This window comes from Balaenoptera borealis (assembly GCF_965194805.1).
Source record: "Balaenoptera borealis genome assembly, chromosome: X".
NCBI classification, from domain to species: domain Eukaryota; kingdom Metazoa; phylum Chordata; class Mammalia; order Artiodactyla; family Balaenopteridae; genus Balaenoptera; species Balaenoptera borealis.
This window is the reverse complement of record NC_138881.1, coordinates 56636578-56652280: the sequence shown is the minus strand read 5'-3', so window position 1 is coordinate 56652280 and position 15703 is coordinate 56636578. Positions and strand designations below refer to the sequence as shown.

Sequence of the window (15703 nt, the reverse complement as noted above, 5' to 3'; positions counted from 1 at the left end):
CTCTCTCTTTTGCTTTCTTACTCTCTGTCGCCTTTTCAGACTTAGCCTCTCGCCTCCCTTGGGCTTGAGAGACACTGCCTTACTTCCCGCTGTTACTCTCAAGAGGGAGAGGCATGGCCTTACTTCCAGCCATCTCCATCTCTTTTCCCCACTCTGTCTCTCTCCCTCTCTTTCTTATAGTTTGTCTCATCTTCAGACCTATTGCCGCAAAAATGTGGGTGCAAGACGAGTAGTTAAAAGCCATCAGGGTGCTCTCTATGAAAAAGAAGTCTCCTGTGAGAGGAAAAGTGGGTCATGGAACAGACTAGAGAGATGCTACATCTGCCTGCCCACCTCAAGGCAATTTCCACGCAATGATTTCAGGCACACAGTTAAAAGCATAACACCACCTCCTCCTCGCGGCTACCCTCATAGGCTTATTATTGGTCCACCTATGCCTATCCATCCTTATCTCAACTCTGCATCCGTACCTCACTCTTAATTTCCACTCTTATCTCATGCCTTATTCTGCTGGAAATGGGGAAAAAGAAATCTGCCAGGCATTGTCCAACCTTGCTGCTAGGTCTTCCATTTCTTACTGTTACATATGCACAGGGCATGTCAGGGAAAGTTTCCAGCCATCCTCACAGGCAGCTAGGGACCTGAACCATAGGATCTTTGCCCTCTGGGTTTGCCTTATCCACCATTTAATTAACTGCCAACAGATCCAATTGTGTAAAAATATGAAATACAGCCTTACTTAGAGTTTGTGCCATGGTTATAGTGGCTGCAATCTCTTTGGGAGCTCCCTCACATTGTAGGTGGTCTGTGCACATACCCCCGGGTGTTAGGAGGGGCATGGTCCTGCGTCACGTGGTTGGGACTCATGGTGGTGGGACCATTGTTCACCATCCGCCTCCTGGTGTTTGGCCAGCCCCCTCCAGGGTCTGCCCTGACCCCACCCCCACCCTGCCCTGTTAGGGCAGGGCACGCAACTCAAGCTGGGTGGGTCATGCATGTGGCCGTGCCCTGGGGATACATGCCCGAGCAATGACCTCCATTTGCTGTGCTTGCCTCCGCCAGGGTCACGCAATTGGGAGTGTCCTTCCAGGGTCGCGGGGTCCTCCATCCCCCTAACTACAGTCATGGTGCCTCCACCTCAGCTGCCATATCCACCCCTGCACCCAGCCGCACTGCCCGCTGGTCGGAGCATGTGTGGGAAGGGGTGAGGGTGAGAATGGCACCAAGGCCCCAGGGGTGCCACCCACAAAAAGGAAGGGTAAAGAGAGGGGTTTTTTTCTTTTTCACAAACCATCTCCCTTAATGGCCAGTGCCTGTTTTCTGAAACTTACCACCTTTTTAGAGAAAAAGTCTGGGACTTAGATAGGTCCTAGAACCATGAGGATGTCCGTTCCAGGGGAACATATCCCGGAACACAGGGATTAATCTACAGAGAAACCTTCAGGAAGGTCACTCATCCTGGGTACCACAGATGCTAGGATAGGACACAGGCCCCACGACGCTGGGGCCAACAGGATTGCCACATGGGGGAGTAGCTAACCCCCATTGTGGATAAAGTCGACAGGGCTAGGTGGACGGGGACGCCTGGAACCAGTCCTGTCTTAGAGCGCCCCCACAGGACCTCCTAATGCTAGTGCTCCTCTCTGTTACAGGAGCGCCCTCTCCCTGAAGGAATGATGGGAAACACCTCCTCCATCCCCAAGGACTCACCCCTTGGGTACCTTTTGAGTCACTGGGACAAGTTTTCTCTAGATTCTTTAAAACGAAAAAAGCTCATTTTCTTTTGTAATGAAGCCTGGCCCCAGGATAAACTTGAGGACAATGAGGCCTGGACAGAAAGTGGGAGCCTCAACTATAGTTAGACATCTTTTGCAAAAGGCAGGGGAAATGGACAGAAGTTCCTTATGTACAGGCTTTTATGGTCCTAAGAGAAAACTTGGAGCTATGCAAGTCCTATGTTAGGGAACCTTGCTGGCTGGGACCCATTCGGGCTGCACAAAAGCCCCTCTCTAGTGGCACCCCTGGAAGAACAGGAGCCCCAGACAGAAGACACAAGCCCCAACACTCTTCCACCATCTTCAGCCTCTCCCCCGCCCTATAAGCCTCTTTACCCTTCCTTACCAGAAATGTAGCCAGAGCCTCTTTGCCCCCTTCAGGAAGTAGTAGGTGGGCCTTAGGGAATTACCAGAGTCCGCACCCCTTTTTCTTCCTTGTCTGACAATGCTGCACCTGCTTAGGCAGATTCTCGGAGGACCCTAGCCACTTCACCAAAGAATTCTAGGTACTGACTCTTTCCTTTGACCTTACCTGGAAGGATGTAAATATTGTCATTTCTCACTGCTGCACCAGTGAGGAAAAGCCCCATATTTGAGCACAAGCTCAAACATATGCTGATGGATTGCATGTTGCCCAAACACATTGACACCTTGTGGGCCTGACAGCAGTGCCTCTAATGGATCCCAATTAGGACTACCAACAAGGCCAAGCTGGTATCACTAGTAAGGATCACATGATCCTTTGCCTCATTGAATGGATAAAACAATGCATGATTAAACCAGTTAACTATGATAAGGTTAAAGAGATCACCCAAGGCCTAGATGAGAATCCAGCCCTATTTCAGGCCTGATTGGTAGATGCCCTCAGAAAATATACGAACATAGACCCAAATACTTTCAAGGGACACATTGTATTTGCAACCCACTGTATTAGCCAATCAGCCCCTGACATTCATTGGAAGCTTCAAAAGCATGCCAAGGGGCCCCAAACCCCTCTCAACCTTCTCACTGACAGCCTTCAGTGTTTTTAACAATAGAGACCAGGCTGAGGAGGAAAAGAAGGAACAGCATGACTTAAGGAAGGAACGATGGCAAGCCAGGCTTTTGGCAGCTGTCATGACAAGACCTAACCCACCTCCTCGTCACTCCAAAAGTACTCCCAGACCTCCACCAAGGAAGGGAGCCTGTTTCAGCTGTGGGAGTCCCAGACACTGGAGCAAGGAATACTCAGGAAACAGGTCCCAGCCTACATCCAAAACACCATGCCCATTCTGCAAGATGATGGGCCACTGGAAGAAGTAATGCCCCCAGTTCCGAAGGGAGCAAGGAAATTCCCCTATGCCAGTCATGGCAGTGGCTGACTGACAGGACCCGGGGCCTCCCAAGGCTCCTGAGAAGACAGTCATCATCACACGGGAGGAACCGCAGGTGACCATTGACATGGCAGGTAGGCTTGCCCAATTTCTAGTGGACACGGGAGCCACTTACTCTGTCCTGACTTCTCATGCTGGGCCCCTTGCCCCTGAAACCTGCTCTATTGTCGGGGTCAAAGGAAAGCCAAAACACAAACATTTCACCACCCCTCTAACTTGCACCTGGGGAAAGACTCGTATGACTCACAAGTTTCTTGTCATGCCTGAATGCTCCAGCCCATTATTCGGGAGGGATTTTCTCTCAGCCTTGGGGGCAACTCTTACTCTCCCTGAAGACCAAAGCCAAGGAGTGTTTATGGCTGAACTATGTATTATACAAGACATGGACAGTCCAACCCAAAATATTCCCCCAGAAATTGAAAAACTTATAGATCCACAGGTCTGGGGTCAAGGAATCCCAGGGAAGGCAAAGTTTGTCACTCTTATAAAATCACCTTAAAGGAAACTAATAACTTCCCTTCCAGGTGCCAATATCCCATAAAACCAGAGGCTCGATGAGGTCTCCAACCCCTAATCTCAAAATTCATTAAATAAGCGCTTTTGGTGCCATGCCAATCTCCCTGTAATACTCCAATCCTACCTGTCCTCAAACCAAGTGTGGAATATTGAATGGTCCAAGATCTTCAAATCATAAATAAAGCTGTAATTCTCCTCCATCCAATTGCTCCCAATCCTTACAATCCTTACACAATCCTTACTCAGATTCCTGAGGACACAGCCTGGTTTAGAGTCCTTGATCTTAAAGATGATTTCTTCTGTATAAGTGTTCACTCTGATTCTCAATTCTTTTTTGCTTTTGAATGCACTGACCCAGACACTAATGAAACCAAATAATATACCTGGACTGTTCTTCCTCAGGTGTTCCGGGACAGCCCACACCTGTTTGGCAATGCCCTAGCTAAGGAACTAAGGGAACTAAAATTAGAGACAGGGGCATTATTACAATATGTAGATGACTTCCTTATCTGCAGCCCCTCAAAGGAAGCCTCAGACCAAAACACTGTACAGATCCTTAATTTCCTGGGCTCAAGGGGATAGAAAGTATCCCCGTGGAAAGCCCAAATTTCCTCCCAGAGAGTCACTTACGTGGGACACGTTCTAAGCCCAGGGAAGCCAGCATAAGCAAGCAATCCTCAATTTACAACCACCACGTACAAAGAAACAGCTCAGAACCTTCTTAGGAATGGCTGGGTTTTGCAGGATTTGGATCCCCGCGTTTGGTCTCATGGCAAAACCATTATATGAGGCTTTGAAGGGAACAGACATGGAACCTCTAGGTTGGACAGGAAATTTACAAAGAGCATTTGATCAGATTAAGACTGCCCTGACTAGCACCCCAGCCTTAGGGATCCCAGATCTTAACAAGCCCTTTACTCTATTCACCTCAGGAAAACAGGGAATAGCCCTGGGAGTTCTCACCCAAAAAGTAGGGCCAATTCCATGGCCACTGGCATGTCTCTCAAAGCAACTGGACTCAGTGGCCTCAGGATGGCCAGACTGTCTGAGAGCTGTGGCAGCCACAGCCCTGCTAGTTGAAGAGGCCACAAAACTCACCATGGGTCAACCCCTGGAAGTATTAACCCCACAACAGGTACAGGGGTTATTAGGAATTAAGGGACATCAATGGCTGACTGGAGGCCACCTCACAAAATATCAGGCCCTCCTTCTCAACTCTTCTGAAGTAACCATTAAAGTACGTCAGACCTTAAATCCAGCCACCCTTATGCCAATAGAAAACCCAGAGGTATTATCTCATTCTTGCACTGAGACTATCGAACAGGTATACTCTAGCAGACCTGACCTTAGGAACCAGCCCCTCGAGGACCCTGATGCTGTCCGGTTTACTGACAGAAGTAGTTACATACATGACGGCATCCGGAAAGCAGGGTATGCCATAATAGATTTACATGGGATCATAGAGGCTGGTGCCCTGCCTCCCCAGACCTTGGCATAAAAAGCTGAGCTTATAGCCCTAGCTCGAGTTCTAAGGCTAGGAAAAGACAAGAGGATCAATATCTATACGGATTCTAAGTACGCATTTTTGGTGTTACATGCACATGCTGCCATTTGGAAACACAGGGGACTCCTGACAGCACAGGGCTCCCCAATCCAGCACTGCCAGGAGATCTTAGAACTCCTATAGACAGTACAAGACCCTTGTACTGGGACGTGGCAGTTATCCAATGTAAGGAACATCAGAAGGGGAATTTGGACACAGTAAAAGGAAATAACCTGGCCAACAAAACGGCAAAGAGTGCAGCTCTTAAAACCCCTTCAACTCAGGCTGCCTTTCTTCCCCAGGTACCAACCCCCAGCCTGCTTTCGCCACCCCAGTATACAAACAAAGAAGTAAAGTGGGCTAAAACTAAGGGATATCAAAAGGGCCCCATTGGATGGTGGATTAAGGAACAAACAGTAACGCTGCCCAGAGCATTACAATGGAAAAGTTCAAAATCACTCCATGACTCTTCTCATCTGGGGAGGGATGCTTTGACAAGCCTGGTGGAAAAAGTTTTTTCTGGCATAGGCCTTTCTCAAACTATCTTAGAAGTCCCGAATGCCTGTAATATATGCTACCATAACAACCCAGGGGGAAAACTTAGGCCCCCACCCCTCCTTCAGCCCATCCAAAGAAGAGGAACTTATCCGGGAGAAGACTGGCAAAAAGACTTTACCCAGATGCCATCCTCCCAGGGACATAAATACCTCCTGGTTTTTATAGACACTTTCACCAGGTGGGGAGAAACCTTTCCAACAAGGACTGAGAGAGCTCAGGAAGTAATAAAGGCATTATTAAAAGAAATAAACCCTCAGTTTGGGCTTCCACGGTCTTTACAAAGTGATAATGGCCCCTCTTTTGTGGCTAAGGTAACACAACATATCTCTACTGCCCTAGGCATTTGCTACCATCTCCACGCTGCCTGGAGGCCTCAATCATCAGGAAAAGTAGAAAGGGCAAATCAAACTTTAAAAAGAATTCTGGCTAAGCTTTGTCAAGAGACATCAGAACCTTGGACAAAGCTTTTACCCATAGCCCTCCTGAGAATCAGGGTGGCACCTAAAACAGGAATAAAGCTCAGCCCCTTTGAAATGACTTATGGCAGGCCCTTTTTATCCTTTGATATTCTAGTGGACACCGAAAACAGTGTGCTTATTAAGTACCTAATTAAGCTGGGACTAGTCCAAAAGGCAATTGCAGAATATGGAAATCAGGTTTTGCTGGCCTCCAGCCAGAAAACGGGCCCCATTCAGGTTCGGCCAGGAGATGTGTCCTCTGAAAACATGGAGGGAAGGGTCCCCCTCTGATCAATTACTGCCTAAGTGGAAGGGGCCTTACCAGGTCCTTCTCAGCACTACTACTTCAGTAAAACTACAGGGGATCACTAGTTGGGTAAACCTTTCTAGAATTAAACCTACCTCTCCCCCTGAGTCTTCACAGGGCACAGAGGACCTTGGACAGCCAGAAGAGTCTTACCACTCAGGGTACTTGGGGACCAGCTCACCCGCCAGTGGACCAGACCTCAGCGGCCGCAACCAAGACCATTTTGTCCCTGGTCTCCTCCTGATGCGGACGACTGGCCAGAGTGCCCCGACTGGGTAAGGAACAAGAGACTTTATTGACCTCTTTCCCATTCCCTCTCTCTTTCCTCTTTTCAACCCCTCCTATCTTACCCTTTTTTCTTCTGTCCTGGTCCTGGACACAGGAGTCTGGTTGAAGGGCCTCAGCCTGATCTGAGGGTCAGAGCCTGATCACCTCCGGTGAGCAGAGAATTCGAATTCTGCTCTGGTATCTGGTATCTGGTTTCTGGTTTCTGGTAGGGCCGAGTTCCCATCCTCCCTTCCTGGAAGCCCAGGGAAATGTCCCCGTAGTGCCTGAGCATCTGCAGGTGGCAGGAGACGTCCGTAAGGCCACCCCTTTTGTCCCTCCTCCTTCCCCTCTTCTTTCAACCTGGCCTCGTTTCCTCCCTTTGAAAGCTTTGAAGACCTGAGATATTTCTGTTTACTCTGTTAGTACTCAGATCTGAAGTTTTGTGTCTCTGTAGGAGGTTTTCTGAGAGACTGCAATCTTGTATTTAAGGGAGTGCCTGATTAGGACAGCCAGGGCTGTGTGTGTTTTATACTTTGTGTTCTGTGTTGTGATTTGTGATGGCCATTCTGCCTTGTGAAATGGGAAATTCTGGTTCTGTTAAGCTATGAGATCTCTGGTTGTGTTTGTCTGTATGTCTGTGTGCATTATATATATGTCCTTACCTTATGGTAAGGTAAGGTATTAACAAATACCTTTATCAAAGGTATTATCAAATATCTTTGATAATACCTTTAGGATGGTATTATCAAAATTTGTCAGTGAGCTCTACTTAATTGGCTTAGAGGAAGTTAAGTGCTTATATAAATTCTGAAAAATATACAATATAACTGGCCAGAATTAATTTCATGTTCACGTGAACGGGAAAATATTCAGCAATAAATTAATACCTGGTATTAATGTTTAAGTTTGTTGATCTAATTAATATAGACATGTCTTTATAGAGTCATCAACATTAACTGTAATACCTTTATTGTGCCTAGGTTTAATATAAGCTAAATAAAATCTTGTTATATCTGTTATAAATTTGTCAGCAAGGAAAGTAACTCAATGTGAAGAAACTTTTAAGGAAAGAAAATGCAAATGAGATAAGAGCTTTGGGTGAACTTTTTAGGAATAATTACGTTTTAGGAATTGTCTATCTAAAAATAATCTCTCCAGATATTTGACAACTTGAAAGTTAGAATTGTGCTAAAGAAGTTAAGTGATGGAAGGTTTGTGGAAAGTGGACCCCAAGAAAAGAGTTTTGTGCATGGTCAGAACTGGATAAGTTTAGAATAAATTTAATTGAGTAAATGAATTTTAAAAGTAAACTGGTACAAAACTTGAATTTGGCTTTTCTTTCTGTTAAGAGGACAAGTTTTCTTAAAATGTTGAACTGCCTTTGGTAACGATTTTAGTTTCTTTAAAGTAATCTGTTCTGCATTTGCCTTTGAAATCTCTTATTGTTACTTTGGCTAAGTAGAATATTGTTGCACAGTGACCTATGATCCTATCAGACTGAGTGTTCTAAACCCTTTTGATATTTTTCTGACAAATTTCCCAAATATCAAATTTTAATTACAGTTCCTTTGACCTCCAGCTAACTTTGAGATGCTTTAGAAGGCCCATGAGGCATCTCAGAGAGAAATATTTAATTAGTATGTTAAATTACATGCAGAGCATTATTACATGAGTGATAATAAACCTTTTAAAAATATTGTATGGTAAATGTTATTAATATAGATAGTCCAGAAATTATACGGAGTTCCTAAAAATCTGATATGTCCCGGTAAAATGTTATTAGTCATAATTCTAGTTATTATCTGAAAGTGTTGTATGTCACAGCAGTAACCAAGTTACTTTGTCAATTGCATTGTAATTAGACTTAAACGTGCCTTCTTAAGTGTTTTGTCATTGTAGAGAGTTATGGTTTCACTCTGATGCCTTTGCAAAAATGCTTCTTCTTCAAGAAGTTTTATAGAAAGGACTTTTGGATAAATACAGGTTTCTGACTTTCAGACCATAAAGCTGAATTGGGTAAGAAATTAAAGAATCTTAATGAAAAACCTGATGGCTTCATAAAAAGTTAACAAGAGGATTAGTTACTGAGTGAACTGGTGAATATGGTTATAACTTTATGGTTTCTATCTGAAACATTACTAGCTTTTAACCTGTGTTTTCCAGATATAAAGAATCCCTTCCCCTCAAACTAATTATGACTTACAGCAATTTGGTAAATTACACCTTTATAAGCAGAATTGAAACATTTCTCTTTTCTCTCTACCTGACCCCTCCAGAGATTGGAAACTCTTAAGATTCCCAGCAGCTTTACCAGATAAATTAGGAAGCCCCCCTCCTAACAGGTGCAGGAATCTGAAGGTATTTTGTGGGCCTCAAAAAGGGAGGAAATCACTTAAACCTGTAAGGCAAAATCTGTGACAAGCCCTTGGCATGGCTTTCCTGGTCCAGGGAAGCCTTTTATGAATTAATCAGACTTACTTTGCAGACAAATTAATCTTGATTTGACTATATTTAATAAAATGAGGGTAATTTTATTTTTTTTTATTTTTTTAATTTTTTAATTTAATTTTATTTATTTTTTTATACAGCAGATTCTTATTAGTCATCAATTTTATACACATCACTGTATACATGTCAATCCCAATCGCCCAATTCAGCACACCACCATCCCCACCCCCCCCGTGGCTTTCCCCCCTTGGTGCCCATACATTTGTTCTCTACATCTGTGTCAATGAGGGTAATTTTAGACAGAAAGAGATGTTTCAGTGGACATCAAAATCTAATTCTGTCTGTATTCACTAAGACTCACTTCTCAGATGGTTCCTTGCTGTTATGTTATATTGTTGTAAAGTTTAATTGAACTATTAAAAGGACACTCTAAGTTTGTTTCTGAAGCTTATCTCAGTAATCTATCTTTGGATAAAAATCAAATGTCCCATGACCTGCAACCAGGAGAATGTGCATACTGGAAAAGACATAAGTTAAAGGACTATCTCCAACCTGGATGGAAAGACCCTTATCAGGTAATCTTAACTAGCTCATGCACAGTGAAACTGAAGGGAATTGACTCTTGGATTAATTTCCACTCACAAAGGGCCCCTGCACTGGAGTGGCCTATAGAGAGGATGGCTGACCTCAAAATCACCTCAAAACAATGCTCAAACAAAGGAGAAACTACACTCACACCAGGGCGAGAAGAAGACAACAGCAGAAGTAGACAGCTTGCCCAAGATCTTGCACCTGACTCATATGATCATTTATAATGTTTTCTTGACTTCTTGGACCCTTGCATATGAATCAAATGTTTTCCCATCATGGGCACGATCCTATGCTTGTTTTAAAAAATCAATCCAATTGTTGGGTTTGTGGCCAATTACCTGTGTCTAGTACTTCTGTGTTACCTTGGTGATTTCTCCACTTGAAGGCTCTAATTGGTTGGCTCTTAGAAAATTTATTCTAGAAGAAAGAAATTATAGTCCTGTTTAGGCAACTAGTGATATTACTAGGTGGGATCCCCTTACCTAGCCAATTAATAATACCTGCTCCGACTCTGGCCATAAATATGAATTTTCCTCTATTACTCAGGCTCAATCAGAGCAACAACCAAAATTTCAGCCAAGGGATAATACCTCCCACAATTATGGGATGGATTTATGTAGTTAACACCAGGCTATGGTAATTTAAGTTTAAAGGCTCCTCTATACTGGGGACAATTAAACCCATACTAGGGATAACCAGCCTAGTAACACTAGGAAACTGGGCTGGGTGCCTTATGGACAATGCCAATATATAATTTCCCTTAAAGATAAGGATCGGTACAGAACAGAGTAAGTCAGACAACCTGGGATATGCTGGGTTGCACCTAGTGGAAGTTCTCGACTTATATTCTTACTTATGACCTTACTAATCTGCTAGCTATATTGTTTTTTATATTGCCTGTTTTACAAAATTGTTGTTTCTTACATTACCAAATGTGTGACTGAGCCTCTGATAAAATGATGATATATAGTTTCATGTAAGATCAATGATGGTAATGATGTAACTCTAGATATGGGAAGAAGCGACAACAGCGAATATTTTCCTGGACCATAAGAGACTAGTAAGACAGGTGGTCCAGAGACTTTTGGCTACTGTGAATAAGGCTTAGTCCAGTAATAGCACATTGAGTGACCCAGCAGCGAAATCTTCTCCAGACCTGGGAATGAGCATTCCTGGCACCATGGGATGAAATGGTCATGAAATGCCCCCCAAACCATGGTCAAGTTTATGACCCTGAAGGGGCCCTGCCAACCGAAAATTGACACTTGCCATCTGCCTCTGCAAGGATTAGGTCAATGGGCACGGCAGCCACTGACCTTCAACACCCCCTGAAAGGAGCTCAGGGTGGAGATCAGGAATGAGGCACTCTGTGCTCTGGGAAAAACTGGCAGAACAGGTCTTCAGATAGTTAGATACTTTCAGGAGAAGCTTCTATGACCCCAAGTTCTTGCATCTTCTCATATCTAAAAAAGCACTAAAATCATTAACGGTGACATCTGCTTTGGCCATTAAGGAGAGAAATGCAACTGAAAGTCAAAATGGAGTAGCTGTGGTTCAGACATCCAAGGAAATAACTAGGTGACACTATGGGTGTGATCTCAGACAAGTCAAGTCCTTGTATTGCTAAGAACTTGAGTTTTCTGAGCTGTGTCAGACTTGGATGCCACCAGCCAATCTCAAAACAATGTCCGCTGGCAGCTGGTAACTGCAACCTTACTTTTTAAAGGTGTCCTCTTGTAACTATTACATTTTTAGACAATTAAATTGCTTTAGATCATACATTAACAAAAAGAAGAAACATGTATGATGACCAATAGCACCTGTTATCTATGTGTAAATACCACATTAAAAGTTAAAACCTACTTAGATAAAACTAGACAACTGGTCACCTGGCTACAAGGCTCCCCAAAGCGCCAGGTCCAGACTGGGTTTCAGGCTTATTCTCCTGAAAAGAAATGAGATTTATTTTGTCTATTAAAATTCCAGTTGTCACTCCTCCAACTACTTTTAATGTGGTCTGTTACACCAAAATGGCAGACCAAGGGATTGAGATTTTAATCATATGAGACTAAGATCCAGGACTTGGAACTCAGAAATATTTCCAATTCAGTGTCTATTCTCCAAACTGAGGCAGCACTATGCCCCATTTTAGCAGGAAGATGCCAGAGCCATCATTGCCCAGTTCCCTGAATTAAAACCGAGCAGGACTTTGTGGGGCTCCAGAGTACAAACCCTTTCTCTGTCCCCTGTTTTCTGTTTGTAGGATACAGACTTCATTCAGCCTCCTAGACCTTCCCTGAGTTCCAAAGGGCAGATTCAAACAGTTTCTAATCAGGGAAGGGAAGGGATGCAGAAACGGAAGGAGCAGTCAAATGGTGGTGCAGCCTTGGGGCAGGATCCTGGTTCCTCCTCAAGGAATATGCATAACAATACCTTTGAGTTCTTCTGCAGAACTGGGACCCCCACTCAGGTGGAGGATGGTAACTTCAGGCTGAGCACAAGATTCCTGGAGCACCACCCTGTTACCATGCCACAAACCAATCAGAAGAAAGTCACACACCCTGCAGTCCACATCCCAAATTTTGCCTTCCTTTTCTGGGCCTGGTGATGACCATCCTGTTAGGCCTCTTGTTTGGCCCCTGTCTGTTTCAACTGCTTACAAGGTTCATCTCCAACAGGGTCCAACAGTTTCAAGCTAAATTGTTACTACAAGGGTGAATGCCGGTTCCCCTGGTTTCGGGCACAGAATAACTCGATTTAGATCAGGTGGAGAGAGACTTCTACTCTACTAGGCAGGACTATGCCCACTCTCAGCAGGAAGTAGTTACAGAAGAAACAGACCTCCGCCCCAATTCCCAAGAAGTATCTTGAGTATGAAGTCTCAGGGGGGGAGTTGTTAGAGGAAACACTGACTGAAACCGCCCACCCTGGCCAGCACTACAATAACCATTTGCATGAGTTATTTTATGACAGGAGCTCCTGGTAAGGAACATGGAACTAACAAGCCACCACCAACAGGAAGAATTCTGGAAACATCAAAAGGAGACACCAGTCCATATGTCCTACCAACTTCCCAGAATCCGCCTCGCTGGAATTCAGCTTGGCTGACTGATGTGTGCGCCACCAGGAAGGACCCTGAGTCAGAATGATTGGCCAGAGACAACCTGAAAACTAACCCCACCATCATAAAACCTGAGATTGCAAGCCACGTGGAAGAGCAGTCCTCCTGGGTTCCCTTACCTTCCTGGTCTCCACCCAAGTGCCCCTTCCCAATAAAGTCTCCTGCTTTGTCAGCACGGTGTCTCCTTGGACAATTCATTTCCGAGTATTAGACAAGCCCACTCTCAGGCCCTGGAAGGGGTCCCCCTTCCTGCAACAAGTCCAGATGGATGATCAAGCCTCTTCAGGACCTGAAGCTTTTATTCAACAAGGACAAAGAAACATCACAGATCCAAGAATGCAACAACTCCAGCTTCAAATGATGCTACGCCAGGGATTTCAACCCATCCCACCTGACGAAGGGGACCATCAACACCTGCTGGACAAGGTTGCTGCTTCCTTCTACTCCCCACTCTCCACCTCTGTCAACAATCCCAAGATCCCTATCTCTGACAGATAGTAAGGAGATCTGGACCCACAGGTAGGGACAACACCCATGCTCAGCTTGAAGCAGTTACATAAGATGGACCGTTGGTCCCTCTGCCTCTTAAAAGATTTTAAGGGTCCCAGACTCCTTGAGAGGGGAATGTTACAGCAGGCAGTAGCTAGATATGAGCAGAGAAATGGAGGCAGGGGCCTGATGGCAGGAAATCACACATCTTGTAAACAGTGAGGGTCCATGGGCAGACACCACAAGAATATACAATGGCGAAAAGACAGCCTCTTCAATAATTGGTGCTGGGAAAACTGGACAGCTACATGGAAAAGAATGAAATTAGAACACTCCCTAACATCATACACAAAAATAAACTCAAAATGGATTAAAGACCTAAATGTAAGGCCAGACACTATAAAACTCTTAGAGGAAAACACAGGCAGAACACTCTATGACATAAATCACAGCAAGATCCTTTTTGACCCAGCTCCTAGAGAAATGGAAATAAAAATAAAATTAAACAAATGGGACCTAATGAAACTTAAAAGCTTTTGCACAGCAAAGGAAACCATAAACAAGACGGAAAGACAACCCTCAGAATGGAAGAAAATATTTGCAAATGAAGCAACTGACAAAGGATTAAACTCCAAAATTTACAAGTAGCTCATGCAGCTCAATATTAAAAAAACAAACAACCCAATCCAAAAATCGGCACAGACCTACATAGACATTCCTCCAAAGAAGATATACTGATTGCCAACAAACACATGAAAGAATGCTCAACATCACTAATCATTAGAGAAATGCAAATCAAAACTACAATGAGGTATCACCTCACACCAGTCAAAATGACTACCATCAAAAAATCTACAAACAAATGCTGGAGAGGGTCTGGAGAAAAGGGAACCCTCTTGCACTGTTGGTGGGAATGTAAATTGATACAGCCACTATGGAGAACAGTATGGAGGTTCCCTAAAAAACTAAAAATAGAACTACCATACGACCCAGCAATCCCACTACTGGGCATATACCCTGAGAAAACCATAATTCAAAAAGAGTCATGTACCACAATGTTCATTGCAGCACTATTTACAATAGCCAGGACATGGAAGCAACCTAAGTGTCCATCGACAGATGAGTGGATAAAGAAGATGTGGCACATATATACAATGGAATATTACTCAGCCATAAAAAGAAACGAAATTGAGTTATTTGTAGTGAGGTGGATGGACCTGGAGTCTGTCATACAGAGTGAGGTATGTCAGAAAGAGAAAAACAAATCCCGTATGTTAACACATATATATGGAATCAAAAAAATAGTTCTGAAGAATCTAGGGGCAGGACAGGAATAAAGACGCAGACGTAGAGAATGGACCTGAGGACACGGGGAGGGGGAAGGGTAAGCTGGGACGAAGTGAGAGAGTGGCATGGACTTATAAATACTACCAAACGTAAAATAGATAGCTAGTGGGAAGCAGCCGCATAGCAGAGGGGGATCAGCTCAGTGGTTTGTGACCACCTAGAGGGGTGGGATAGGGAGGGTGGGAGGGAGATGCAAGAGGGAGGAGATATGGGGATATATGTATATGTATAGCTGATTCACTTTGTTGTACAGCAGAAACTAACACACCAATGTGGAGCAATTATACTCCAATAAAGATGTTAAAAAAAAAAAAGCAGGAACCTCCAGACTGACAGGAAACCACACGTTTTGGGTGATAAGTGTCCTGGAAGCAGACAAAGAAAGGTGGGGAAAGACAGGAATCTCCTATGTCTGAATGTGACCTGTTGCTCATTATGCTCTCATTACAATAAAATTAGCCTTACAGATGAAAAGTACCCATCATGCACTGACACCATGATACTTCTGATCTAAGCCAAATAAGAACAGAAATCCCTCCTCCCCTCAGGAAGATGGAGCTGGGATGAAAATCAGGGAATATGACCCCCAAACCCCTCCTTCCCCCGTGAATATTCTGCCCCTTCATTTGTATGCCCCTCATAACCGGCTTGCCAGAGAAACCCAGGGCAGCAGCTTCTCACCTGTCTGTCTGCTCTCCCTGTGAGAGCGTATTCTTGCTTAAATAAATCCTCACTTTACTTTCTTAACTCCCTGCTTGTCTCCGAATTCTTTCGCGACAAGGCAAGAACCTCAAATTCACTGGGAACAGTACTGTTTATAAAACGGCTATTATAGCATCTGGTAAATGTTATTTGCTCAGTAAATGTGACTTCCTAACTTGCTACCTGTGCAATCCTACACAGCATTCAA

The 15703-nt window shown here is 44.2% G+C and overlaps 1 long non-coding RNA gene across 1 annotated transcript in view; it reads left to right on the top strand.

Moving 5' to 3' along the window:
* The window catches only part of LOC309620425, a 129220-nt gene that overhangs the window by 109088 nt on the left and 4429 nt on the right, over positions 1-15703 (top strand). The gene's annotated exons all lie outside the window — the stretch shown is intronic.